This window comes from Stomoxys calcitrans, chromosome 5, assembly GCF_963082655.1.
Source record: "Stomoxys calcitrans chromosome 5, idStoCalc2.1, whole genome shotgun sequence".
In the NCBI taxonomy this organism is placed as follows: Eukaryota; Metazoa; Arthropoda; class Insecta; order Diptera; family Muscidae; genus Stomoxys; species Stomoxys calcitrans.
In genome coordinates, this window is record NC_081556.1 from 32947355 (window position 1) to 32974741 (window position 27387).

Here is a 27387-nt window from a genome sequence, read left to right on the forward strand (position 1 = left end):
CTCACAGCTTTTTTAAAAGTCGTTGCTGGCAATCTTCAGTCTGTCAGCATGTTTTCCGATTAGACAGTGACCTGTCATGACGGACACAATGACTGAGACGTCTGTTCTAGCCAATGGCAGCAAAGCAGTAGATCTCTTCAAGTCTAGATTAGGCTAAATAGTTTTGGAATGCTCACAGCCCCCTCTTTGTGACTATCTATCATTCGTTGTCCTTCGGGCCTGGTCCTGACAACTTAGCTTACTTGTCGCTAGAGGCATACCCACAGATTCCAGTATCCGTCGCTTTTCAATTCCCTGGGATATATCTGTGGCCAAGCACCCAGAACAGGTGAACTTTGAATTGTTCAGCCAGCCCGTTGAGAGACCTGCGGCAGTTGAGGGCAGTTTTTGTGTTCAGAAATATGTTTTCCAGGGATTTAATGGCTTCCTGGCGGTCTGAGAAGATATTTATGCCAATTGTCGCAATGACATATCTTAGCCATTCCACCACTTCCTTAATTGCAACGATCTCCGCTTGATACACACTGCAGTGGTCGGGTAACCTTTTCGATATGACCAGTTTAAGATCTTTAGAGTACACCCCAAAGCCCACCTGGTCGTTTAGTTCGGAACCATCCATATAGAAGTCTATGTAACTTCTGTTCCAAGGGATATCGTAGTTCCAGTCATAGTTCTATCATGAATAGTGGTACAGTAGTTTTTATCAAAAAGCGGCTTAGGTAGATGTAATCCACACGGCCTGGAACATCGGTCACATGACCAATGAGAAAGCTTCCTTAACCTCACGGCAGAGGTCGCTGCAATTTGAGTAGCCACAATGTCCAGAGGCGTAAGATGTTGGATTAAATTCAGTGCATCCAATGGTGTCGTCCTCAGTGCGGCTGTGATGCACAAACAAGCTATCCTTCGGATCCGTTTAATTATTGAGCAGTAGGGGGACTTTTGAAGCATCCGTTTAATTATTGAGCAGTAGGGGCACTTTTGAAGCACCGTCCACCAGACCGCAACACCATATAGCATTATAGGTCTGACAACTGCAGTATATACCCAATACGTGACACGCGGTTCAAACCCCCAACTTTTGCCAATGGCTCTCTTACAGGTGTATAGGGCAAGAGTTGCCTTTCTTGCCCTTTCCAAAATGTTGGATTTGAAGTTCAATTTCCAGTCCAGCAAAACACGCTTTTGCGTGTAAAATGTACATTGTCTTGCACGGATTTATACTACCAATGTATATTCCTTGACAGCGAGAGAACGCTCTATGTAGCCGACTTGGTCGTGAAGAGCTAATTCAGTGGATTTGGCTTTCTATATGCCTTTGCCTTAAGATATGTGTTGTATAAGTATTTTCGATATTTGTGGTGACAATTTCGATATAACTGCCATTTGAACCGGTCTCCCAATTTACTGCCTGGAGCCCTTCAAAGGCGCACTTTTTATCTGATTACGACGATATAAGGAATACTGAGTGGTTTTGTAATTTAAATTAACAACATAAATCAAACGAAATGGTTTTTTTCCAATCGTCTCCTCCCAAATTGCTACCATACATATGAATGCACAATAAAAGATGTGTCATAATATTTAAAATTTCCTGCTTAGAGCAATAGCGAACTTCTTCAACCATTTGTAAGTGCCATCGCAATTCGTTTAATTAAGATTATTGGCCAACCCACCTGTAAGAAGTATGCACTAAATTTTGATAAATCGTTTTGAGCACATTAATCTCAAGTCATTAATTGAAGTTGACAAATTTACGTTTTTTTATTGTCGTACTTGTTGTGTGATTGTGTTAAGCTATGCCAGCCAAACAGCGCTAAACATAAAACTACAAGAGAAAGGCAGTGGCTGTGGCAGTAGCTTCGTACACTCCAACACCCTTTTTGCAAATCACCAGCGATTTATCATCATCGCCTAGCAAACGGCATGAGAAGCGGGTCTGCTTTTGGTTTGGTTTAGTTTTTTTTTCCTGGCTCTGGCCTAGCAAAAATGGCAACTGTAATAAAACTGTTTTGTTATAATTAAACGAAATTACTTGTTAGTAAGAGATAGATGCCATGCCATGACACAAAATGAAAAGGAAGAAGCGCCAAAGATTAGTTGCCACTGCCATGTTTTCTTGTTTCCAAGCGAGTAATTTCTGTAAATTGTACAAAATCAAAAAAACAAAAACAACAAAAAAAAAAAGAAAGACATCAAGCCCGAAAGGTGGACAGTAGCCAACTAGCCAATAGATCTTTTCAATGGTCTTAGACCCATAAACATATTAGTTAGTTAGTATGACTGCAATCGTCTGTCCTTTCAAACGCCTGTCTCCATGTCTGTCCGTCCGTGCGTTGGTCCATTCGCTTGTCTTGGTTCTTTTTTCCATTATTGATTAGATCTGTTATGGCAGCAATCGCCGTCATTGTCGTTGTACATACATCGTTGCTGTTAAGTATTATGAAATGTATGAAATTGAAATCCGGTTCTTCTGCCTCAGCCTCGCATCCTTCAAAAGCCAAGGGTCACAGTGGATGCCAGGTATAGGTGGTGTTAACAGGTAGTAGTGCTTCAAAAGGATACATTTTTGGATATGTCCGTGAAGATAAATTTGAATATAACTTAGCCAAGACACAAACCTAACATTTTAACAGAGCTATGTTAAGTGATTAACAGTGCACTGTTAACTAGTTTTCTTTTGTATTTTAAATAAAAAAATCATTTTTAGCATTTTCTCACCAATCATTTTCTAAAATCACTTGCTAAAGAATTTATCTACAACTATAAAATGCTTAATAATAACTAAACCCTCAAATCTCTATGCCAACAATATTTTTTGAAGACCTATATACCCATTTTTAAAACGAAAATGCAGTGCACTAGTCATAGATAGGTGATACAAACTAATACCAGAATTAGCCCCTACCAAGAGCTTTTAGAATCAGATATTAGAACTCAACAAGTAAAGGCGTGCTAAGTTCATCCGGGCCGAATCTTATATACACTCCATCATGGATCGCAATCAAGTTCTTTGCCCAGTATCTCTTTATGGGCAAAAAAGGATAATGGATAAAAATTGTCATATTATTGGAGTCACATCAGGTTATTGTCCGTTTTGGACCATACTTGGTTTGGATGTTGGAGACCATGGTGGAAATCGTTCTGTTTTCCAAACTTGAACGGCGAATTGTATTTATAAGTCCACTCGACGTCCGTGCCGAGTTTGGTTCAAATCGAATCATATTTCGATATAGCTGCAATAGGCTCAAAAATGATGCATTTCTCACCAGACTATGGCGAAAGGTAGTTATCATATACCCGAAATGGTTGGTATCCAAAGTTCGACACGTCCGAATTTACTGCCTTTTACTTGTTAGTTTGTGGGTTCAGGTACTGGTTTTATGGGGCCGACTACAGATTTTTAGTACCAGTTAGATCAAGCTACCGTTTTTTTTTGGGTCAGAAACTTATATTTCGCCACAGCTGCCTGTGTTAACCCCAAGCGTCCATATTTTTGTTTAAGCTACCGCTTGAATAAGTCCAGCTACCGAGCTTTGGCTCAAGCTAAATGTTATTTGAGACCTAATTGTTTGGGCCCAGATATCGATTTTTGGTCCAGCAACAGATTTTTGAGCCTAGCTACAGTTTATTTCCGTCCTGGCACCGGTTTTTTGGTCCCTTCACCAATTTTATAGGTCAAGAAACGGATGTTTTCAGTTTCTGAACTCAGATGCTAATAATTTGGGTTCAGATACCTACTTTGCATGTTCGACTATTGATTTTTTAGTCCCAACTACCGTTTTTGGTCTGAGCTACAATTTAAGGTCCAAGATACCAGTTTTGGGGCAAGTTACCGGTTTTGGGTCAAGTTACCGGTTTTTGGGCCAGCTAACAGTTGTTTGAGTTCAACTAACGGTTGTTTGGGACCAGTTGCCGTTTTTAGGGCAAACAACACACTTCATTTCGATATCTGATTCACCTAACTGTGCCATTTCTTCCACTGTGTGAACGTACAAAAATTTCAAACATATTTTGTATAGCAGATTTTGTTGTTGTTGTTGATTATACATATATATATATATATATATATATATATATATATATATATATATATATATATATATATATATATAAAGTCTCCTTGAAATTTTTGTTATTTTCATTTCACTGAAGATAAGAAAGGAGTTCCCTTGTTTGTGCAAAAGCTTGCCCGGCATTTGGTGATCCTCATATTTTGCTACTGTTCAGTATAGTTGAGCCATCTGCCTGCCTAGCTGCTGCTAACGTGGTTGGTGTGGCATACTATATACTCGCAGTGTTTCTGTGGAAAATTGGACAAAGGAAGTGGAATTTTTTAATAGCTCACTAGAGAGTATATATCAAGTATTAGTTAATTGTAGAGTAAAAAATCATCATTAAATATCTGTCTTCGCTACATGCCGCCACCATTGTAACAGTCATCTGATTTTACTCTTCTATTGCCACAAGTTGGCTCGAAGTTATTTTGCCTATGGAATTAAAGTGAAATGTTTGTTTAATATTTTCTGGTTTGCCTTTGAGGTAAAACAAAAACAAAAAAAAAACGAACACAACTGCATTGCAATCGAAATCAATTTTCCCGAGAAGTTCTTGGCTTGAGATATGTTTTGTTGGTAAACAATTTATTTGCGATTATTTCATTTATCTTTGTTTCTCTCGGAAATAGCTTTTCGTAAGAAAAACTACCGGTTCATAATGAAAAGAACGCGATCACTCTGGAAAAATAATTATGATATTTAGCCTACTGCTATAATCACATTTAATTGATATCAAATACACACACCTGTGGCATTTGAATTGAAATAAATTGCACATAAAAAATGTCTAAAGAAATTAAAAGACTTGCAAGGCCTTAAGGAAATCACAGACAGCCCATAAACTGTGTGCAAGAGATCAGATCAGCTAAGATCTTTCGGCATGATGAATAAATATAAAAACAACTGCAAACACATTCTATGTGTCCGTTAACATGCTATAAATTATAGCAACATTGATTAATCTGGGCAATTAAAGACAAACCAAAACAACCAAAATAGTTTGAATGTGTAGTAAGCCAGCAAACTAAACTAAACAAAGCCGCCAATGGAAAATTTTTAAAGGAACATTTCAATAGGAAACTTTGTTAAAATTTCTTTTCGATAGATAATTTTGTCAAAATTTAATTTCTATAGGAAATATTGTGAAATTTTTATTTCTATAGGAAATTTTGTCAAAATTTCTTTCAATAGGAAATTTTGTCAAAATTCCATTTCTGTAGGAAATTTTGTCAAAATTTCATTTATATAGGAAATTTTGTCAAAATTTCATTTCTATAGGAAATTTTGTCAACATTTCATTTTTATAGGAAATTTTGTCAAAATTTCATTTCTATAGGAAATTTTGTCAAAATTTCATTTCTATAGGAAATTTTGTCAAAATTTCATTTCTATAGGAAATTTTGTAAAAATTTCATTTCTATAGGAAATTTTGTCAAAATTTCATTTCTGTAGGAAATTTTGTCAAAATTTCATTTATATAGGAAATTTTGTCAAAATTTCATTTCTATAGGAAATTTTGTCAACATTTCATTTTTATACGAAATTTTGTCAAAATTTCATTTCTATAGGAAATTTTGTCAAAATTTCATTTCTATAGGAAATTTTGTAAAAATTTCATTTCTATAGGAAATTTTGTCAAAATTTCATTTCTATAGGAATTTTTGTCAAAATTTCATTTCTATAGGAAATTTTGTCAAAATTTCATTTCTATAGGAAATTTTGTCAAAATTTCATTTCTATAGGAAATTTTGTCAAAATTTCATTTCTATAGGAAATTTTGTCAAAATTTCATTTCTATAGGAAATTTTGTCAAAATTTCATTTCTATAGGAAATTTTGTCAAAATTTCATTTCTATAGGAAATTTTGTCAAAATTTCATTTCTATAGGAAATTTTGTCAAAATTTCATTTCTATAGGAAATTTTGTCAAAATTTCATTTCAATGGCAAATTTTGTCAATTGGTCAAAATTGCATTTCATAAGGAAATATTTTCAAAATTTAATTTCTTCAGGAAATTTTTTCATAATTCATTTCGTTAGGAAAATTGTCAAGATTACATTTTAATAGGAAAATCTTTCTCATTTAAACCTCTTATTGTCATGTTTGCTCTTCATTGCTGTTTTGGGTGTGAGGCGGCCCCAGACAATAGGCCATCAATTTGAATGTCAGATTTGTATTCCTTTCCCAAATACCTTTCAGTTGAGCCACATTTTTATTGTCATGGTCGATAAATATGTGTAGTTTAGTGTTTTTTTGTGATGGTGGGATAGCTTTATCATGGCACTCATACCCAAATATCTTTAATTTGATACCCATTGTGTCATAGTCGGTGCCATATGTCCAGTTTGGGGGGATGACTAACGGGGCCAATCAAATATCTGGTCCCAAATCATATTTCAAATTGCTCAAATACCCTTCACTAGAATTCCATGTTGAGCTGACCAGCGAATGTGTGAGTTTGGAGGGGGTTTGGGGCCTCGCATGGCGTTCTACATTAAAATTTGCCACCCAAAATTCGCACCACCCATCTCTGAGATCTGACATTTGGAAAATTAGGGTAAGGGTCCTGTCACTTTTTAGATAAACTATTTTTACCACGAGACTTTTTTTGGTCAGTACGTCCTCCGACATCAGAGCTGGCTGATGTCGGTCCAAATGACCATCTGTCCGTTCATCCATCCTTCTGTCCTTGCGACTGTACGTCCGTCAACCTGCCGATTCTTTTATCTGTCCATCCGTTTGTTCGCCCACCCGGCTGTTTGTCCATCCGTCCGTCTATCCGTCAGTCTGTCTCTCTGTCCGTCCGTCCGTGTGTCCGTCCGTCAGTCGGTTTCTATGTCCGTCCGTCTGTCCATCCGCTTATCCCTCCGGCTGTCCGTCCGTCTGTTCATCCGCTTATCCGTCCGGCTGTCCGTCCATCAGTCTGCCCATTCTTTCATCTGTCCATCCGTCTGGCCGGCCGTTTGGTCACCCACCCGTCTGTCCATCCGTCTGTCCGCGCGTTTGTATGTCTGTCCATCCGTCTGTATGAGTGTCTTTCCTTTAGCTGTCTGTTCATCGGTCTATCCGTTCATCTGTCCGTCCGTTTCTCCGTCTCTTGATTTTTTTGGAAACTAAAGGTAAGGGGATAACCTACGCGGTTTATCCAAAGTCCTCGCTTTGGATAACCTACCACGGGTCTATTGTCCAAATCGGTCTATCCTTAAACAAAGTATATGAACGGATCTACCAATCAGACTTCCTGAGCCCTTATTTTGTTATGACTTCCAACAATCGTGCCATGTGTCGTGGAATACAAATGGGTTCGTAACTAGATATAGCTCCCTTATAAGCTGATCTCCCGATTAGCTTTCTCGAGCCTATAGAGGTCTTGATATCCAGTACGGTCTATATCGGTCATTACCTTGATTCAGCTTCAATGCATAGAACATTATCGGTTCAAGTCCGTTTTGAATGTTGGGCATTGACAAATGAAGAGCTAGAAAATTTGGTCATTCTCTCCGTATGTCTTACCTCGGTAGCGACACCCATCGTGTTTAAATGAGCCTGCAAACCCTTTGTAACCCGTGCAGTCCCTGAAGGTCATACAGATTACCCCCTACTTTCCTTCAGCATCAGCCACGTCTTTTCCCGTTCTGCTTCGCTATCCTAGTCTATGTCCCAAATTCAGCTCACGTTCAAAGATTATCGTTGGCTAAATTGGTCATAATGCCCTTACGGTCATGATGTACACTCTTTGGATCCTTCTTACTTCTCCACATCAGATTTTCTAAGCGTTGGGACTTACAATGCCATCAAGAACAGTCTGTAACTTTACCACCTTGCTTATTATAGTCCCAATAGCTTGATTATTATCGACCCAATTTTGGAGCACGTTCACAATCGCGGATCTCCTATAATACATTTTCCGCATTTCGTAGTGAATGTAGTGAAGGACCATATTATTACAAGACAGGCAATAGAAGAGCCACCACGGAGGTCAGCATGTCCAACTATGGCACTGAACACCTGGTTTGGAATTCTTTCGAGAACATCAGAAAAAATTTTTCAACGGTGGTTTTCCCTTTCTAATGCTGGCAACATATGAGAGGAACTATGCCATTTAAAAAAAATGGTATGGCAATCATGTAAAACTGCTCCCCAAAGAGGTGTCGCACTGCGGCACGTCGTTCGGACTCGGCTATGGTTAGCCTTATTATTGGGCTTAAACTTGAATCGGACAGCACTCATTGATATGTGAGAAATTTGCCCCTGTTCCTTTTTGGAATGTTCATGGGCAAATTTGCAGGCGGCAATAGAAAAGCTCAGACTTTGGATCTACAATGTAGACACCGCCATCCATTCTCTCACCCAGCTTTGAGCCATCCGTGTAATAAAAGCTACCATTTGGAATTAACACGAGGTTTCCGTCCGTCCATCACTACAATTTCGGTCTTCGTGTTTCACGCTCGATTTCAATTGTCGTCCAAAGTATTTCCTGCGGAACCTCAGCAGTGTCGTTCCTCGTCCCTATGGTTACATTGATTATCTGACGATGGTGTGACCTATACCTATTCGAAACTCAAATTTTTTCTCCCTCGTCTGATGTCGCTTAGAAACGAGTTCTGTCTCATTCCATATCTGGTGGTCCTTATGATGTTATGGTTCTTATGACAAGACTGAATCTTCGGTGGATTTGTTCTAATGTTTTTACATTGCAATTAATCTTCCTTCAAGTCAACAAAACTACAGATGCAGATTTTAATACCTGGTCACACTTTCGTAAAGCCTATTCAGACCATATTTCTAGCCTATTGCTTTCCTGCAAGTGGCAGCCACATCATGAAGCTTCTCTATAGCTTTTGAATTTGGTAGTTCTGGTTTTCAAGATCATTTTCAGGTATTTACCGCATCCTTTTACGGTATATTGAGATGTTTAATTTAGAAAGCTTGGGTTCCCTTATTGACTTTTCAATGTCTTCATAATGAGCAGACAGATCTTAGCTTTCTTAGGATTGATTTTGAGAACCCTTGTTTAGACCCAGTAATGTGTCATTCACCCTCCCGACTACCCTACATAGAACCAATTTTTATTTTTTGTAGGAAATTTTGTCAAAGTTGGATTTCTCTAGGAAATTTTGTCAAAATTTAATAAAAATAATTTAAAATTTTGACTCCTACCTTAAAAATAAATATATTCTTACGCATAATAAATCATATATAATTGTAGGTTCGTGTCTTAAGTCTTTTATGTTCTTGTCAAATAGATAAGATTGCAATAAAAATTATGTTAAACATAATAACAATTTTTTTCCGTTTTAAAATCAAACTTCAGAGATTGTTACATGTTGAGGCATGTGCCATCACTTAGAAGTTAACATTCTTAGCCAATTGTTGGTGTTGCATTTTAACTTGACATTCATTATATGCCAAGTGGTGTGGCTAAATTTAGTTTTGCCATAAATATGTTAATGTGTATGCAAACTATTCGTGCTTGGCCATCATCATCAACATTTTCACCCAAGGAAGCACACACAAAAAAAAAAGAAAGAGCAGCAACAAACTCCTTCAACCCTAACATATGTTCGTGTCTTAAGTCTTTTGTTTTTCTTACGCTCCCTCTCTTCTTTTCTACAGCTGTAGGTGCAAGAGAAGAAAATTATTAAATGTCTGCTGAAAAAGTGCAAGATTATGCTAAATATAAACTACAAAGAATTAAGCAACAACTACAATTTGCTGTTTAAGACACATACACATACACACATACATATGTGCTAAATGCTACCCATTATAAGCACATACAAATAAACATGCCTACACACATGTGTGTTTGTATGTGTGTACATATAATAAAAATAACATCTTTATAACAATTTTAGCCAAGATGCTAGTTTTTTTTCCTGTGGACAAAAACTGTCCAGAAAGCTCACACTTAACAACTATTAGAGTAGGAAATCTTGTCTGAACACTCTAAAGAACGTTTTAGCAAGAACTATGGCAAAAACAAAACAAAACAACAACCACTGTGAAAGCTAATAAGACTGAAAAAAAAGTGAGTGCATGTGTTGCCGTTTCGTGTTTTTTTAGTCTGTGATGGCTGTTGTTTTGAAACGAATAAGATTGATTTGCGTCATGTTACCAAACATGTCTAATAAGTGGTCATGTTGAGGAGGGAATAGAAATTACTACAAGAACTGCCACTGCTAGTGCCAGTGCCACGGCTAACACTACTTCTGCAGCTTCCAGCAAAGAAGCAGTCGGAAAAAAGAGCCATAAAACCCCCCATCAACAGCATCAGCATCACCATCATAGTCATCACAGTACAGTAGCCAGTCATGATAATAACAATGCCACTCCTTTGGACAACAGGCAGAAAAAAAAAAACAAAACACAGAACACCACACACACACTCGCACGCATGCTCATAAAACAACCACACCAAGCAGCAACAAGCAAACATACCCTTTGAGAGTTTATGCCACAAAATGAGGCATGACTAGAAACAAGGGACGCATGCTTAAAAAAAAAAAAAAAAACACTAAGGAACAAACAAACGAAAACATTCACCAATCTGGGGAAATATTGTACAACAACAATAATTCAGTTCCTCAGAATCTAATAAAAATCCTTTAACAGTTTAGTTTGATCGTAGCTCGGACATATTTGGTTTGATAACTCCATTTGTGGCCAAATTCACCTGAGCGCACGCTTAGGCTGTGCCCATGGTCGTCCAACATTTTCAGCAGTCCATGGGGCAATGAATGCGTAAGGCCATTGCATTGCAGCGCAGTGTGTTTGTGTGTGTGTGCCTGGAGTTCTACGTTAGGTTTTATGCCTTCAATGATGAATTCCCGCGAAATTCACTTCTGCCACACAATGACACAAAAGCCAGCCAACCAGCCACTGATGAACATGTGCAAAAACAATGGAACACTTTAATAATGTTCAAAACGGATTGTTAGTAACCGAATACCAAGATTCAGTGAAAACAATCATGATTTTGTAAGGTGGTGGTATGAAATGATTGGTAATAGGGTTTGGATATTGAGAAAATAAAAAACCATTAAATTTCCCTCCCCCATAGCACAATTTTCAAAAACACTATGGCTTAGAAAAGGGAGCACCGTTTTAAGCGATATATTTTTGCACGCTTTCAGGGTAACCCAAACATACGAAACTGCTATAAAACTTAGGTGTCAAATAACCTGAGGAACTCTCCACCCACAAAACCCCTCAAATTTAATTTTACACAATCAAATCAATATGGGTCTCAAATAAAAGGTTTTTAGAAATAGAGTACGAATCAAATTTGGCCCAATTTTTTGGGGGCTGACCCAGCTCCAAAAACCTGGAAAAATGTGGAGGAAATGTGGGAATGAAATGGAGGAGATTTGAGTCCAAACTGATGCAAAAAAATTGTCCAAAGGTATCTGAGGGCCGTCCATTCCCAAATCCCCCTAAATTAATCAAAATATGGTGAAAACTGTACCATTTATAAATCCATAGCAGCTATATTGAAATATCGACCGATTTAGACCAAACTCGACATGGTCGACGAGGGTTCTACCATAATTCATTGCTCAAGACCGTAAAACGGGATATTGGTATATGGCAGCTACATCCAAATAGAGTCGTATCTCCACCATTGTGCCAAATTGTCAGCGAAATCGGGAAATGCCGGGTAACAAATGTGGCTTTTATAGTCCCTGAATATGCCATCGATCTCCCGATTTAAAGTCTAGGGCAATTTTATTACCGGATTTCTCTGAAATTTGGCACATCCATGCCGAATATGGTCCAAATCAGTCCATATTTGAATATAGCTGCCCTATATATCTATCTTCCGATTTAAAGTCCAGGAGTAATTAAAGGTGCATTTATTTCCCGATTTCGTTGAAATTTGGTACAGTGAGCTGTATTGGGCCTCCCGATATTGGTATCGAATATAGGACTATATTTGGATATAGCTGACATATACACCGATCTTCCGATTTAAGGTCTAGGGGCCATAAAAGGAGTATTTATTACCCGATTTTGTTGAAATTTGGTGCAGTGAGCTGTATTGGGCCCTTCGATATACGTGTTTAATATAGTCCAGATCGATATGTACTTTGATATAGTTGACATATAAACCGATCTTGGATCTTGGCATCTTGAGCCTCTATACGGCGCAATTCTTATCCGATTTGTATGAGATGTTTGGGTATGACTTACCACAACTGTGCCTAGTATAATCTAAATCTGTTCATAATCTGATATAGCCTATATATAAACCGATCTCGGGTCTTATTCTCTTGAGCCTCTAGACGCCCGAATTCTTACCCAATTAGACTAAAATTTTGCATGAAGTGTTTTGCTATGACTTCCAACAATTGTGCTAAGTATTTATAATATAAATTTTTTCATAATCTGATATAATCTGTATATAAACCGATCTCGGATCTTAACCTCTTGAGCATATAGAGGGCGCAATTCTTATCCGATGATATGACTTCCAACAACTGTGCTAATAACCAGCTCGAAGCGTGATATAGCTGCCATATAAACCAATCTTGAGATTTGACTTCTTGAGCCTCTAAAAGGTGCAATAATCACACGCAACTTAACTTTTGTGACTTCTAAAAGCCGTGCCAAGTATTGTTCAAATGGTTCAAATGGGTTCATAATTCTTTATAGCTCCCATATAACCCAATCGGCCGATTTGATTGTTTGAGCCACTAAAAGGAGCAGTTTATATCTGATTTTGCTGGAATTTATCTCAAAGTGTTCTATTTTGACTTCCAAAATACATGCTTAGTATGATCTTAATCGGTTCATGGCTTATATAGCTCTCATATGAACCGATCGCCCGATATGACTTCTTGAACCTCTAGAGGACGAAATTCTTACCCGAATTGGGTGAAATTTTGAACGTGGCATTCTTTATGACTTCTAAAAGGCGTTAAGAGAACGGTCTATAACTTGATAGAGCTCTTATATATTGGAAAAAGTCATTCAAGGAACCTATACCATGCGATCCACGATGGAGGGTATATAAGACTCGGCATAGGGCGAACTTAACGCGTTTTCATTTTCCCATACTTGGTGTAGTGAGATACAGATTTCAGCCAAATCGGCATAGAATTATGCAATCCAGAGGCTCAGGAAGTAAAATCGGAAGATCGCTTTTACAACATGAAATAAAAGGTAGAAGCTAATTTGCACACTAAAAAAGTTTGTTTCTTAAGTCTTTTGTTTTATGAAACCCCAACTGGTAAGCTCTACCCCTCTTTACTAAGCCAGGCCATACAGACAGACAATAGAATTTAACAATAAGAAAGAAAGAAAAAAAAAGAACAGTATAACAAGAAATGCAACAAAAACATTCGACGCACGTGTTGCAATGTTGACCATATGTTGTCAGTTATAACAGCAAACAATGTTGCTGATTCGCTGTTGTTATCATCATGAATGTTGTAGCGGGCAAGCAAGTGAGTGAGTGAGTACATGTGCCAAGCTAACGTTACTGCTTAAGAAGATGGCTATTTGGTTTGGTTGATGTCCAATAAACTTGGTTGAGCTCCAAGGACTGAACGAGATAGAAAAAGAAAGAAAAAACAAAAACAATTTCTTTTAACTTACATAAGGCATGAACTTTTTTTGTACAAACATGTGTATGCTTGTAAGCTCAGAGCTGTATTTTACGGGGAGACGATATACAGGAACTTTATATTGATTTGTTTTATTGACGTCTGTTTATTGCTTATTTACGGAGAACTGTAAATACAACAATTTTCAAGCCAAATTTGGTAAATTTGTTTTCTTGTTTGTGCATTTGGCAGCATCGTGGTGTTTTTCTGTTGAAAAAAAAAAAACAAAACTTTTTTCTTCTTTTTCTTATGAATACGAGTACTCTTGAAGCATAGGTCTGTTTTTTTTTGAGACATTAAGGGGTATGTTATCCTAACTTGACTTCAATTTAATTGTTTAGTTAAGTTGTTGGGGTTTTTTGTGAATGTTTTGTTTTTGTGGCTTTTTTGTCAAAATGATTTTGCAGCAAAATATGAACAGCATGGTTTGTTTTTCTTTTTTTTATGGGGATAGTACCTTACTAACAGCTAGACTAGGTTATATGGAAATCTATCAACTATGCTTGAGCCATAATTTTTATTGTAGCATATCTCTACTATTCTTGTTGTTGTAAAAGAATGTTTGAGGTTCGATTTTTTTTTCTTATATCGCCCAATAAAAAGGCTGTTGTGTGTTAGCACACTAGCATATCTCGGTTTAACTTTGTTTACACACTCCACCATAACTGTTTGTAACTCCTCGAAATATTCTTCTAAGATCCCATAAAGTATACATATTATTGATTGTCATGACATTTTGAGTTGATCTAGCCATATTCGTCCGTCTGTCCGTCCGTCCGTCAAGCTAACCGCTTGAAATTTTGCACAAATACTTCTTATTAGTGTAGGTCGGTTGGGATTGTAAATGGGCCAAATCGGTCTATGTTTTAATGTAGCTGCCATATAAACCGATTTTGGGTCTTGACTTCTTGAGCCTCTAGAGGGCGCAATTCTTATCCGCTTTGGCTGAAATTTTGCATGAAGTGTTTTGTTATGTCTTCCAACAATTGTGCCAAGGATGGTTCAAATCGATTCATTAGCTGATATAGCTGTCATATAAACCAATCTGGGGTCTTGACTTTTTGAGCCTCTAGAGGGCGCAATTCCTATCCGATTTGGCTGAAATTTAGCATGAGGTATTTTGGTATGATTTCCAACAACTGTGCTAAGTATGGTTCAAATCGGTTCATAACCTGGTATAGCTGCCATATAAACCGATCTGGGATCTTGATTTCCTGAGCCTATAGAAGGCGCAATTCCTATACGATTTGGCTGACATTTTGCATGAAGTTTTTCGTTATAACTTCAAAGTATGTGTGAAGTATGGCCATATAAACTGGGATCTGATCTGGGATCTTGATTTCTTGAGCCTCTAGAGGGCGCAATTATTATCCGATTTGGCTGAAATTTTGTACAACGCCTTTTCCCATGACCTTCAACATACATGTCGAATATGGTCTGAATCGGTCTATAGCTTGATATAGCTCCCATATAAACCGATATCCCTATTTTACTCCTTAAGCCCCTAAAGGGCGCAATTCTTATTCGAATTGGCTGAAATTTTACACAATGACTTCTGCTATGGTCTCGATTAAATTATAATCTGAATTGGGCTATAACTTTATATAGCTCTAATGGCATAGCAATTCTTTTCTTTTATCCTTTGTTTGCCTAAAAAGATACCGAGAAAAAGAAACTCGACAAACACGATCCATGGTGAAGGGTTTATAAGATTCGGCCCGGCGGAACTTAGAACGCTTTTATTTGTTATTTGGCAAATTATTTATTTCGAATATTTTGTAAAAATTTTACAAACGGAAATGGCTTTGTATAGGACACTTAATCATGTGCTATTCATTTGTTTTTCATAAGGTGTAGGTGGTTATAAAATTTAGTTGCATTTAATTTCTGTCCAAGATTGCCCGAAAGGTTCTTGGAAAAATGTTTGCCATATGTTAATTAATTTCCATTTTATTTTTATACTTTGTTTGGCATTAGTTTGCATTCTACAGACCTCCTTTCAAGGTGCATACTTTCGAATATAACTGTCATGGCCAGTTTGTTTTCTTTCTCCAAGTCTCCATGCACCACCATCCAGTGGCATTCCCCAGTCGATATTGATCGATTCATTATGTCTTGTGTACTTGTTTCCCTGTCATTGTCTCTGGAGTTTTTATATATAAAAGTAAATTCTGCAAATATGGCCTGAGTAAGTGTACAATGGTGAGAGTTGCATACTAATCATGATGAACGCGCTTCTTTTTTTTTGTTGTTTTTGCTTCTTACATTCATTTTTCTACTTCGACAATTAACAGCAACTTTAAAAAGCCAAAACAGCATTGCAAGAAAAAAGTGTTGGGAGTTTGAAAACCAAAACCTCATACGATTGCAAAGAAAGTTAAACAGAAATTTAAAGTCTGAAGCAGGCAAAAAAAAAATAAAGTACTCGATCATATGAACAAGATAAGAAGTAGAGGATTTATAGCAAAAAAAAATCATATAAAGTTGTTAATAATTTTAGTTTTCGTGAAATCTTAAAGAGAAGTGTACATTAAATGCATGTACGATAGGTGGACATATGACAGTTTGAAAGTTCTTAGATTTTTTTCTGTAAAGAAAATAAGAAGGAAAAATATGGGAGTGTTTTTGGCAGACATTATAAAGCTAGCCATGTCTGCTTGAAAAAAAAAAAAATTACACGTAGAAGCAAATGCTTTGTTAAGCATGAATCATGCATAATTTATTATTATTGGATACCCAATTCTTATTTTTATAGCTATCCCCCAAAAACCTCTATTCTAAATAGCTATTGCTTTTCAATAGTTCATCCTCATACTCACATAAATTTATCTGAATCCGCAAATATTTGAGATAATAAAACTAATCTCATTTTTTATTGACGCACACATTTTTACCACATTTTATCACTTTGGGATAGATGGAATGCAATTTATTTTGTCTAATATTTCACATGTGGAAATTTATTTGTTTATCCACATACACCATGGCAATGGTCAGGCACGTTTAATTGCCTGAGCACATACCTTTGAATGCTCAGGTGTTCTTTTTTTTTTGCTGCTTGCCTGCCTGCCTGCCTTTTTAGCTGTAACAAGTCAGCGGGTCCACAGTTATTCGCTCACACAATACGTTAGGCTGTAAATAATTAATGATTATATTTGCCATAAAACATTGCAAAAAAAATCAAAAATCCATTCAATACTTTCCACAACAATTGCGTACAAATTATGGAAGTTATGTGGGAGAAGAAAAAAAATTATGAAAAATATTTGAATAGCTGGCAAATTGTGTGTTGTGGTATTGAATGAAAAATAATACTTAAATCAAAACGATGTTTACCAAATCATTATGCAATCACACTGAGAGCGCATCGATATGATCATAGGGGTAATTCAAAGGTGCTTGTGTCTTAAGTCTTTTGTTTCGCTCAATGGCGAATGCATTGACGACCAAGGCGTACGTTAATAGGGTTATTTCTTTTGGAGTTATGATACCATTTCAGTGCACTGTTGTATTTGATATGGAAAGGAAGGAAGATAGACCTACTTAGAGGTATATGGATCGATTCATTATACCCTCCACCATAGGATGGGGGGTACACTAATTTCGTCATTCCGTATATATATGCTTGATAAAGTATATATATGCTTGATCGTTATGACATTTTAAGTCGATCTAGCCATATCCGTCCGTCAGTCCGTCCTCCCGTCCGTCCTCCCGTCCATCGTCGAAAGCACGCTAACTTTCAAAGGACTAAATCTAGACGTTTGAAATTTTGCACAAATACTTCTTATTAGTGTAGGTCGGTTGGGATTGTAAATGGGGTAAATCGGCCCTTGTTTTGATATAGCTGCATTTTATAAACCGATCTTGTGTCTTGATTTCTTGAGCTTTTAGAGAGCGCAATTCTTATTCGATTTGGTTGAAATTTTGCACATGGTGTCTTGGTAGCACTTCTAACAACTGCGCTAAGTATTCAAATCGGTCCATGTTTTGATATAGCTGCCATATAAACCGATCTTGGGTCTTGATTTCTTGTGCCTCTAGAGGGCGCAATTGTAGTCCGATTTAACTGAAATTTCGCACGTGGTGTTTTGGTATCACAAGCTTCCAACAAATGTGCTAAGTATGATTCAAATCGGTCCATAATCTGGTATAGCTGTCATAAAAACCGATCTTGTATCTTGGCTTTTTGAGCCAATAGAGCGCGCAATTCTCATCCAATTTGGCTGAAATTTTGCATGATGTGTTTTGTTATGACTTCCAATAACTTTGTTAAGTACGTCGTAAATCGGTATAGAACCTGATATAGCTTCCATATATACTGATCTGGTAACTCAACTTCTTGAGCCTCTAGAGGGCGCAATTCTCATCCGATTTGGCTGAAATTTTGTACAACGGCTTCTCTGATTTTGTACAACGGCTTCTCTCATGTCTAGTATGGTCTGAATCCATCAATAGCTTGATGCAGCTCCCATATAAACCTATCTCCCGATTTCGCTTCTTGAGCCCCTACAAGGCGTAATTCTTATCCGAATGAACTGAAATATTATACAATGACTTCTACAATGTTCAGCATTCATGTATGGTCCGAATCGGACTATGACTTGTTTTTCGATTCCGTACGTCTGTTGTTACGTTAACTTTAATTGATGACACAGTTGACTTTTTTTCTCCTGAAAACGAAGCATGTTGAAATTAGAAGAAATCGGTTCAGATTTCGATATAGCTCCCATGCATGAATGTTTGTCCAATTTGCCATAATGTGGTCATTTCATGAGGATCAGTCAACCTCATGAAAGTTAGTACAGGTTTTCCTATCAATCTTTAAATTCCTATTGAATTTCATAGAAAGCGGTTCAGATTTAGTTATAGACTCTCAGTATACGTATCGCCCGATTTGCACCTTATAGATTAGTTTGGTTGGGTTGGCGGAGGATAATGCCAGATATCGGTCGTCTAGACATCCAAGTTAGCCAGATTATTGTTATCTTCCCTCATCTCTTTCCGGTGAGTTCTCTTTGCAAAGCTAAGAGTAGGCGGATGGAAAGGCAAACGCGTCGATTCTGCACGCATTTATGCCTCTCAATTTTCTAATGCCTGAAAGAAAAGGAACCCACATACGCTCAGGCATTCTTTTTTTGCTGCTTGCCTGCCTGCCCTTTCAGCTGTAACAAGTTAGCCGGTCAGCCTGATGTTCTCGCCAGGTTTCGAATCCAGGCGCACAGCGTCATAGGCGGACATGCTTACTTCTGTGTTATGGTCCATCCAGTGGAGAAAGGAATCAGCGCAAGAAAAATTCTGTATGATCAGGAGATTTAAAACATAGGGAAGGAGGTCCGTAGGTTTTCCAACAGAGCAAGTCGTAAAAGAGTGGAGTCCACCGTAGAGGTTAGCATGTGACGCCTATGACGCTGAACGCCTGGGTTCGAATCCTAGCAGGAACATCAGAAAATTTTTCAGCGGTGGTTATTCCCTTCTAATGCTGGCGACATTTGTGAGGTACTTTGCCATGCAAAAACTTCTCCCTTAAGAGGTGTCACTCTGCGGCACGCCGTTCGGACTTGGCTATAAAAAGGACGTCCCTTATCATTGAGCTTAAAATGTAATAGGACAGCACTCATTGATTTGTGGGAAGTTTGCCCCAGTTCCTTAATGGAATCTTCATGGGCAAGTTTGCACGTCGCAAAGGAGTGGCTGTTTAATGGGATGTGTATTGCCCACATGATAATCAGTGGGTAAAACTTAATTCATGAAAGCTTATCTTCTAACAGCTCGAAAGCTTTAATGACGCCATCAACATTAAAAAAATTTTTCTCAAAACCAATGTCAAAACTAAGACGATAGCGGATGACATGAGAGTGAGAGCAGAGATAATGGTGAAAAAAAGAAACTTGACTGGATTGGAAATGGTTTCGTATCGGACACTTGGGCCGGCACACGAGGTTGAATGTGAAACTGTCTAACAGGTGGAGGGAAGAAAAGCTCTATATTGTGAACCATGAGTTGTCTGAACTTAGCACGGTCCTGTAGAGGAAAACCCGAGCGATCACGGAAAGCGTAAATTGGTGTAGTGTCAACGAGAGGACGTCGAGTGTTGGAGTGTAAGAAGAAGATTAACGCCTTCCCTGTGTATTGCAGAACCTACCTCAGATATGTGCCAGGTCACAGCAAAGTAAGGGTAATGAGAGGCCGACGACTTGATCATAAGGCCAAAGGGATGTCTTCGATAAACAATGCAAATGCAGACATCGATGATGATACAGCCCAATTTATGTTAGGTTAGGTCGAAAAGAGGGTGCGAATATTAATACGCCCCACTATGGACGTACACTTAAGCCAGTGATCTGCATGTTGTGCGCTCTAAATACTAAAAAAAAGTAATCTCGAGGTTACATCCCAAGTTAATTACGTGGGAAAAGGATGTGTATGTAGACTGGTGTACCGTAAGACCTTCAGAAGGATGATAAAAATCCTATGAGGAAAACCGGATCTCTAGAAAACGTGGCTTATAGTGAAAGGAAGATCAGTATGACTTTCGGCAAGTTTACGGTACACATTAATGGAGAACAGGAACGGCGGGATAGTTCATGTAGGCTGGAAGACCAGAGGTTGCAGAGTGGGATAAAATCGAAAAAATTAGTAAACGGGTAGCAATAACAATTTAAAATTTTACATAATTGGAGCTGAATTTAGGTAAAACTAAATATACGGAAAAATATAGTTTTGTGAAAACAAAAATTAAAATTGAAAAAGAAAACCAGTAAAAAAGGCTAATGTCGGGTGCAGCCGACTATATAATACCCTACACCACCGAATTTACCTAATTCTTTTAATAAATATAACCTTTGTCTCAATCTTGTCAGACTTTAATTTTGTATACTTACTGAAATATCGAATAGAGCATCAATATGTTGTAGAATAGGACCCAAATTCGGGCTAACGCTGTTTTAAATGAGAATATCGGCCTATGCTAAATATTGTAAAAATTGGACCAACAATTGTGGCTTCTTCAGCCTTAAAAGGCCATATCATATCATGAAACATATATTTATATGGGAGCCGTTTCTAAATCTGATTTTATCTTGATACAATTTTGCATACGTATTGGGACATAAAATAGAACTTGCATAATTTTGTAAAGATCGAACCAAAAATTTGACTTCTATAGCTTTAATAGGTCATATCGGATGATAGATATATATGGCAGCTATTTGTAAATCTGATCTTATTTTGATCAAATTTTGCATACATATTAGTACGTCAAATAAAACACATCGTGCAAAGGTTTGTAGGGATTGAATTAAAATTGTGGCTTCTACATCCTCAGTAGGTCATATCAGATGAAAGATATATAGTGCAGCTATTTCTAAATTTGAACCTATTTTGATAAAATTTTGCACACATATTAGGACGTCAAATGGAACACCCCATGCCAAAGTTTGTAAGGATCAGACCAAAACTGTGGCTTCTACTAAAAAGGCTATATCGGATGAAAGATATATATAAGGGAGCTATATCTAAATCTGAACCGATTTTTTTCAAAGCGAATACCATTTGTCTTTGGAACAAAAAATGACTTTTGCAACATTTTACGGCAAACGGACAACAAATGCAACCTGTACCTTGATGAATATTTGGACAGACAGACAGATGGAGAGAAGGATATATCTAAATCGAAACAGGAAGCGATTCTAAGTCGATCGATATACTTCTTAATGAGGTTAGATGTTCCCAAGCAAGCAAAGATGAAGAGACATTCTCTTATCTTCTACCTGAGTGTCTATCGTATTAAAAATGGAATTGTGACCGTAGCTGTCTGGCATTTGTGCGATCTCCAGATTTGAATCCTTCGGCCCTTTCGCACAAGGTGTTCTGTCATGACTTCTATTAACTGTGCCAAGTGCGATTCAAATCGTTTCATAACCTGATACTGCTCCCATATAAACCGATCTCTAGATTTGACATCTTGAAACCCTGAAAGTCCCAATTTTATCTGATTTAGCTTACATTTTGCACACAGTGTTCTTTTAAGACTTCCAACAACGGTGCCAAGCACGGTCCAAATCGGTCTATAACCTGATGTAGCTCCCATGTAAATCAATCTCCTTATTAGACTTCTTGAGCCCTTACAAGCCGCAAATTATGTCCAATTTGGCTGAAATTTTGCAACATAGTGTTCTGTTATGACTTCCAACAACGGTGCCAAGTACGGTCCAAATCGGCCCATAACCTGATATAGCTCCCATATAAACCGATCTCCAGATTTGACTTTTTCGGCCCTAGCAAGCCATAATTTTTGCCCGATTTGTTTTAAATGTCGCACAAGGTGTTCTGTTATGACTTCCAAACTGTGCCAAGTGCGGTCCAAATCGTTTCATAACCTGATACAGCTCCCATATAAACCGATCTCTAGATTTGACATCTTGAAACCCTGAAAGTCCCAATTTTATATGATTTAGCTTACATTTTGCACACAGTGTTCTTTTAAGACTTCCAACAACGGTGCCAAGCATGGTCCAAATCGGTCTATAACCTGATGTAGCTCCCATATAAATCGATCTCCTTATTAGACTTCTTGAGTCCTTACAAGCCGCAATTTATGTCCAATTTGGCTGAAATTTTGCAACATAGTATTCTGTTATGACTTCCAAGTACGGTCCAAATCGGCCCATAACCTGATATAGCTCCCATATAAACCGATCTCCAGATTTGACTTTTTCGGCCCTAGCAAGCCATAATTTTTGCCCGATTTGTTTTAAATGTCGCACAAGGTGTTCTGTTATGACTTCCAACAACGGTGACAAGTACGGTCCAAATCGGTCTATAACCTGATATAGCAGCTTTAAAACGTTTAATAGACTTGTTTTGATAAAGGAGTAACGGCATTTAGCGGACATTAAAAATAATTTTATCGCGGAGTCAGCAATACAACCACTTAAGGCTTTGAACCATTTGAAAGCGTGAGGTGTACATAAAGGTAAGGAAAGAACCATCGGGTACCTGGCCATCAAAATGTGACCTGCAGTAGGGGTAATTCGAAGAAATTAAAAACATTGAAAAGTTTAAATTCTGAAGTTTTATTATTGCTTGTCAGTGGCGATTTTTCACCTAGAGGGTTTGTCCGACTCAGACACTATAGATAGATATTGGCTATATGTTGTTTAGACTATAAACACATAAACCCACAACCGGATGAAAATGGTATTATAATGGTATTATATTAGATCCACAATTTCATATATCTTCCATATATACCGTCTACTAATATGCTCTTGTATATGCTTAAAATTAGTTGATAGACTTTTTAACAGTCGGCTCCGCCAGACTTTGTCTTTTTGTTTGCTTATTTACCTAATAGATAGTGTGTCAAGGGAATATTTGACGACCATTTTATTAAATCCAAGTTTAGATTGGAAAACCTTAAAAGGGAAATATGGTAAAACGTACCAGTTTTCAACCATCTAAATAAGAAACATGATATCGCAAATTAAGATTATACATATCCCCAAAATTTATTACTTGGCATGTATGGTGATACCTACTTCTATGTCACTTTATATGGTGTTGTCTTTATATAAAACTCCATTTGTAGCCCATAAACCATTTGAAAATAATAAATTCCACCAAACATCACATAAACAAAAGACTTAAGACACAAGCATGCCATAAAATTTGGCAGCACCTCAATTAGGGACCAGCAAGCCTCATTAGCTTTTGTTTTTGTTTTGCGTGTGGTAAATTTTATCTCTTCGACCAATATAATATTCTAATATATCCTACTTCTACACATAGTTCGCCAATCTCTTTGCTATTCTTTGACTAAATTTGTAATTAAAAAAATATCTGCAAACATGAGTTTTATATAAAAAACCCAAACGTAGGCATTAACACTAATGATAATGAGCAAAAGAGTTACAGGTGATAAAGTTATACCTAATTAGCATATACAGCGGAAACGTTATGCCAATATAGCACCTTTCTTTGCAAACAACCATAAAGAACAATATGGGTAAAAGTGTACACAGCATGTGGCCTAAGCTATGGAAGTCTTTAGATAATTAGTGTTAAAGAAAATCATAATTAAATCTTTATTTTACTATAAAGAAGAAGAAGGTGAGAAGAAGCAAGAGAATAAAAGAACATAAATAGAAGAAAGTCATTATATTCTTGATTTGCCTGACGTAGGCTCATAATGAAACATAAAACCATGAATGTAATTAATGGAAAATGGGATTACATTATGCTAATTTTTATGCCACTGAAGAATAGGAGATTTTTAACAAATTCATTTAGTTTGCAACAAATCTAATATTACCAAGACAAGCAAATTTTGAAAGATTAGGATCGACTTATGAATAGTATGTTGCCAAGCAGTACAAAATTTAGCTCTGACTTTATGACCAAATTTCAACGCCGATTGATCAGTCCCTGCACTCAGTAGCAACCACAATTATCAATAAAAAATTTCAGTTGTCTTTACTAAATTCACAGCAATTTTTGGATGTTAAAAAAATGTGGGTGAGGCCCCCCCCCAAAATAAAATCCTGGCTACGTGCCTTGGTTGTGGAGGCCATCGTAGCGCAGAGGTTAGCATGTCCGCCTATGACGCTGAACGCCTGGGTTCGAGTCCTAGCGAGACCATCAGAAAAAGTTTTCAGTGGTGGTTTTCCCCTTCTAATGCTGGCAACATTTATGAGGTACTATGCCATGTAAAACTTCTCTCCAAAGAGGTGTCGCACTGCGGCACGCCGTTCGGACTCGGCTATAAAAGGGAGGCCCCTTATCATTGAGCTTAAACTTGATTCGCACTGCACTCATTGATATGTGAGAAGTTTGTCCCTGTCCTTTAGTTGAATGTTCATGGGCAAAATTTGCATTTTATGTGCCTTGCTCTCATATAAACCGATCTTTTTTTTAATAATATTTGACCGTAATTTCTAGTATTTACTATTAACGCAGAAAATTCTGTGTAAGACGTCCAGTCAAATGATTTTAAAAGTTTGTGTCTTAGGTCTTTCGTTTCTTACTTGATTATCCACTATTAACCATAATGTAGTTTACCTCTTTTTATACCACCACCATAGGATGGGGGTATACTAATCTATTCATTTCGTTTGTAACACCTCGAAATATTGATCTAGGACCCCATAAAGAATGTATATTCTTGATCATCTCGTCATTCTGAGTTGATCTAGCCATGTCTGTCCGTCTGTCGAAATCACGATAGAGGTCGAACGGTTAAAGCTAGGCGCTTGAAATTTTGCACAGATACTTAATAATGATGTAGGCCGATCTCTCGATTTGACTTCTTGAGTTCTTACAAGCCGCAACTTTTGTCCGATTTGGCTCAAATTTAGCATGTGGTGTTCTGTTATAACTTCCATCAACTGCTAACCAAGTACGGTTCAAATCGGTCAAAAAACTGATATAGCTCCAATATAAACCGATCTTTCGATTTGACTTCTTCAGCCCCTGGAAGCCGCAATTTATGTCCGATTTGGCTGAAATTTTGCATGTAAAGTTCCGTTACGACTTCGCACAACTGTGTCAAATATGGTTCAAATCGGTCTATAACCTGATATAGCTCCCATATAAACCGATCTCCCGATTTTACTTCTTCAGCCGCTGGAAGCCCCAATTTTCATCTGATTTGACTCAAATTTTGCATGTAGTGTTCTGTTATAACATCCAAGAACTGCACCAAGTACGGTCCAAATCGGCCAAGAACCTGATATAGCTCCCATATAAACCGATCTCCTGATTTGACTTCTGGAGCTCCTGGAAGCTGCAATTTATGTCCGATTTGACTAAAAATTTGCATGTGATGTTCTGTTATGACTTCCAACAACTGTCCTAAGTACAGTCCTATTCGGTCTTTAAACTGATATAGCTCCCATATAAACCGTTCTCTCGATATGACTTCTTAAGCCCCTGGATGCCGCAATTGAGCACACTTTTATTTGTTTTTATATTAAAGTGCAATAGTTTTGCGTAAATTTGCTTTCTATAGCCTTTTGCTATCTATGAAGTTCGAAGGTTTGTGTCTTAAGTCTTTTGTTTACTACTAAGTGTATATTTGTGATAGACTAATTGCCATGGACAAAATTAAAATAAATTTCTACTTTTTTATTCAAAAGGCAAATTAAATTCAGCATTAGTAAAAGATGTTCATATCTCATTGATGAAATAGACATACAAAACACATTCGGGCCAATTGAACTTAATCTTTTATATAAAAATCAATTTGTGTTTGTTTGTAGGTTTGTTTGTTTGTTTATTTGTATGTTTGTGTGTTCCTTATAGACTCAGAAACGGCTGAACCGATTTTCTTGAAATTTTCATAGATGGTGCATAATGACCCCGTGGTGAAAATAGGATACTAAATTTTTTGATATCTGAAGGGGGGGGGCGGACCCTCCCCCTTACCCTAATTTTCAGAAACGCCAGATCTCGGAGATGGGTGGTGCAATTTAAGCGAAATTTTGTGTGCTCTCATATTGTACCCTAAAAATAAAAATTTGGTATTCAAATTTCGGATGGGGTACCTAGGGGGGCTGCCCCACCCTAAAACCTACCAAACATATATTCAGACCAATCACGTCAATATGGGACTCAAATGAAAGGTATTTAGGATAAGAAAAGGTATTTGATATCCAATTGTCGGACAAAGTGCTGGGGGGACTACCCCAAGCCCCAAAACACCCCTAAATCGGACATATTTACCTACCATGGCAATATGGGACTCAAATTAAAGGTATTCGCGAGTAGAATACGAATCTGATATCCAAATGTGGGTCCACCCTTCCCCAAAACACCCCCCAAACTGGACTTATTTACTGACCATGGGAATATGGGGCTTAAATAAAAGGTATTTGAGTGCAGAATACGAATCTTATATCCAAATATGGGAAGTGTTTGGGGGGCCGCCTCTCCCCAAAAACATCCCCCAAAGGGGACAAATTTACGACCATAGAAATATGGGGCTCAAATGAAAGGTCTTTGGGAGTAAAGCACGAATTTGATATCAATATTCGGGAAAAGTGTCTATGGGGCCACGCCACCCCCACAACACCACCCAAGTAGTAAGAATTTTATGACTATTGCAATATGAGGCTCAAATAAGAGGGATTTTAAAGTGGAACACGAACCCGATATACATTTTCAAAGCCAACTCACTGAGTGGCCACCCATTCCACAAAACACCCCCCGGTCATGTTTCCCGACATGGAAATATGGGGCTCAAATTAAAGGTATGTGGGAGTATACCACGTATCTGATATCAACATAAGGGACCAACTTTCTAGGGGACGTCCCACCACCATAACAACCCCCAAATAGGATGTTTTTGCTTACCAAGACAATTTGAGTCTTAAAGAGAGTGGAATTAAATATTTATAGCTTTTAGGGGCAATACCCCAAACCGGACATATTTGCTGACTTTTGCAAAAAGGAGTTTAAATGAGATTAGAAAACGAATTTAATATCCAATTTTGAGGCCGATGGCAATATGGGGTTCAAATAAATGATGTATAGATATATTAGAATAGAGCACGTTGCTGATATATTTTCCGGGCTTAGTGTTTGGGGGACCACCCCAATCCGCAAAACACCCCTAAATCGGGCATATTTACCGACCATGTCAATATGGAGCTTAAGTGAAAGGTATTGGGGGGGAGCAAGAATTTATACCCATTTTCGGGACCAATTTTCTGGGGATCTAC

At 37.6% G+C, this 27387-nt stretch overlaps 1 protein-coding gene across 8 annotated transcripts in view; it reads right to left on the bottom strand.

Annotated features, from left to right (window-relative positions):
• The window catches only part of LOC106096378 (serine-rich adhesin for platelets), a 276685-nt gene that overhangs the window by 118103 nt on the left and 131195 nt on the right, over window positions 1–27387 (bottom strand). The window lies entirely within an intron of this gene.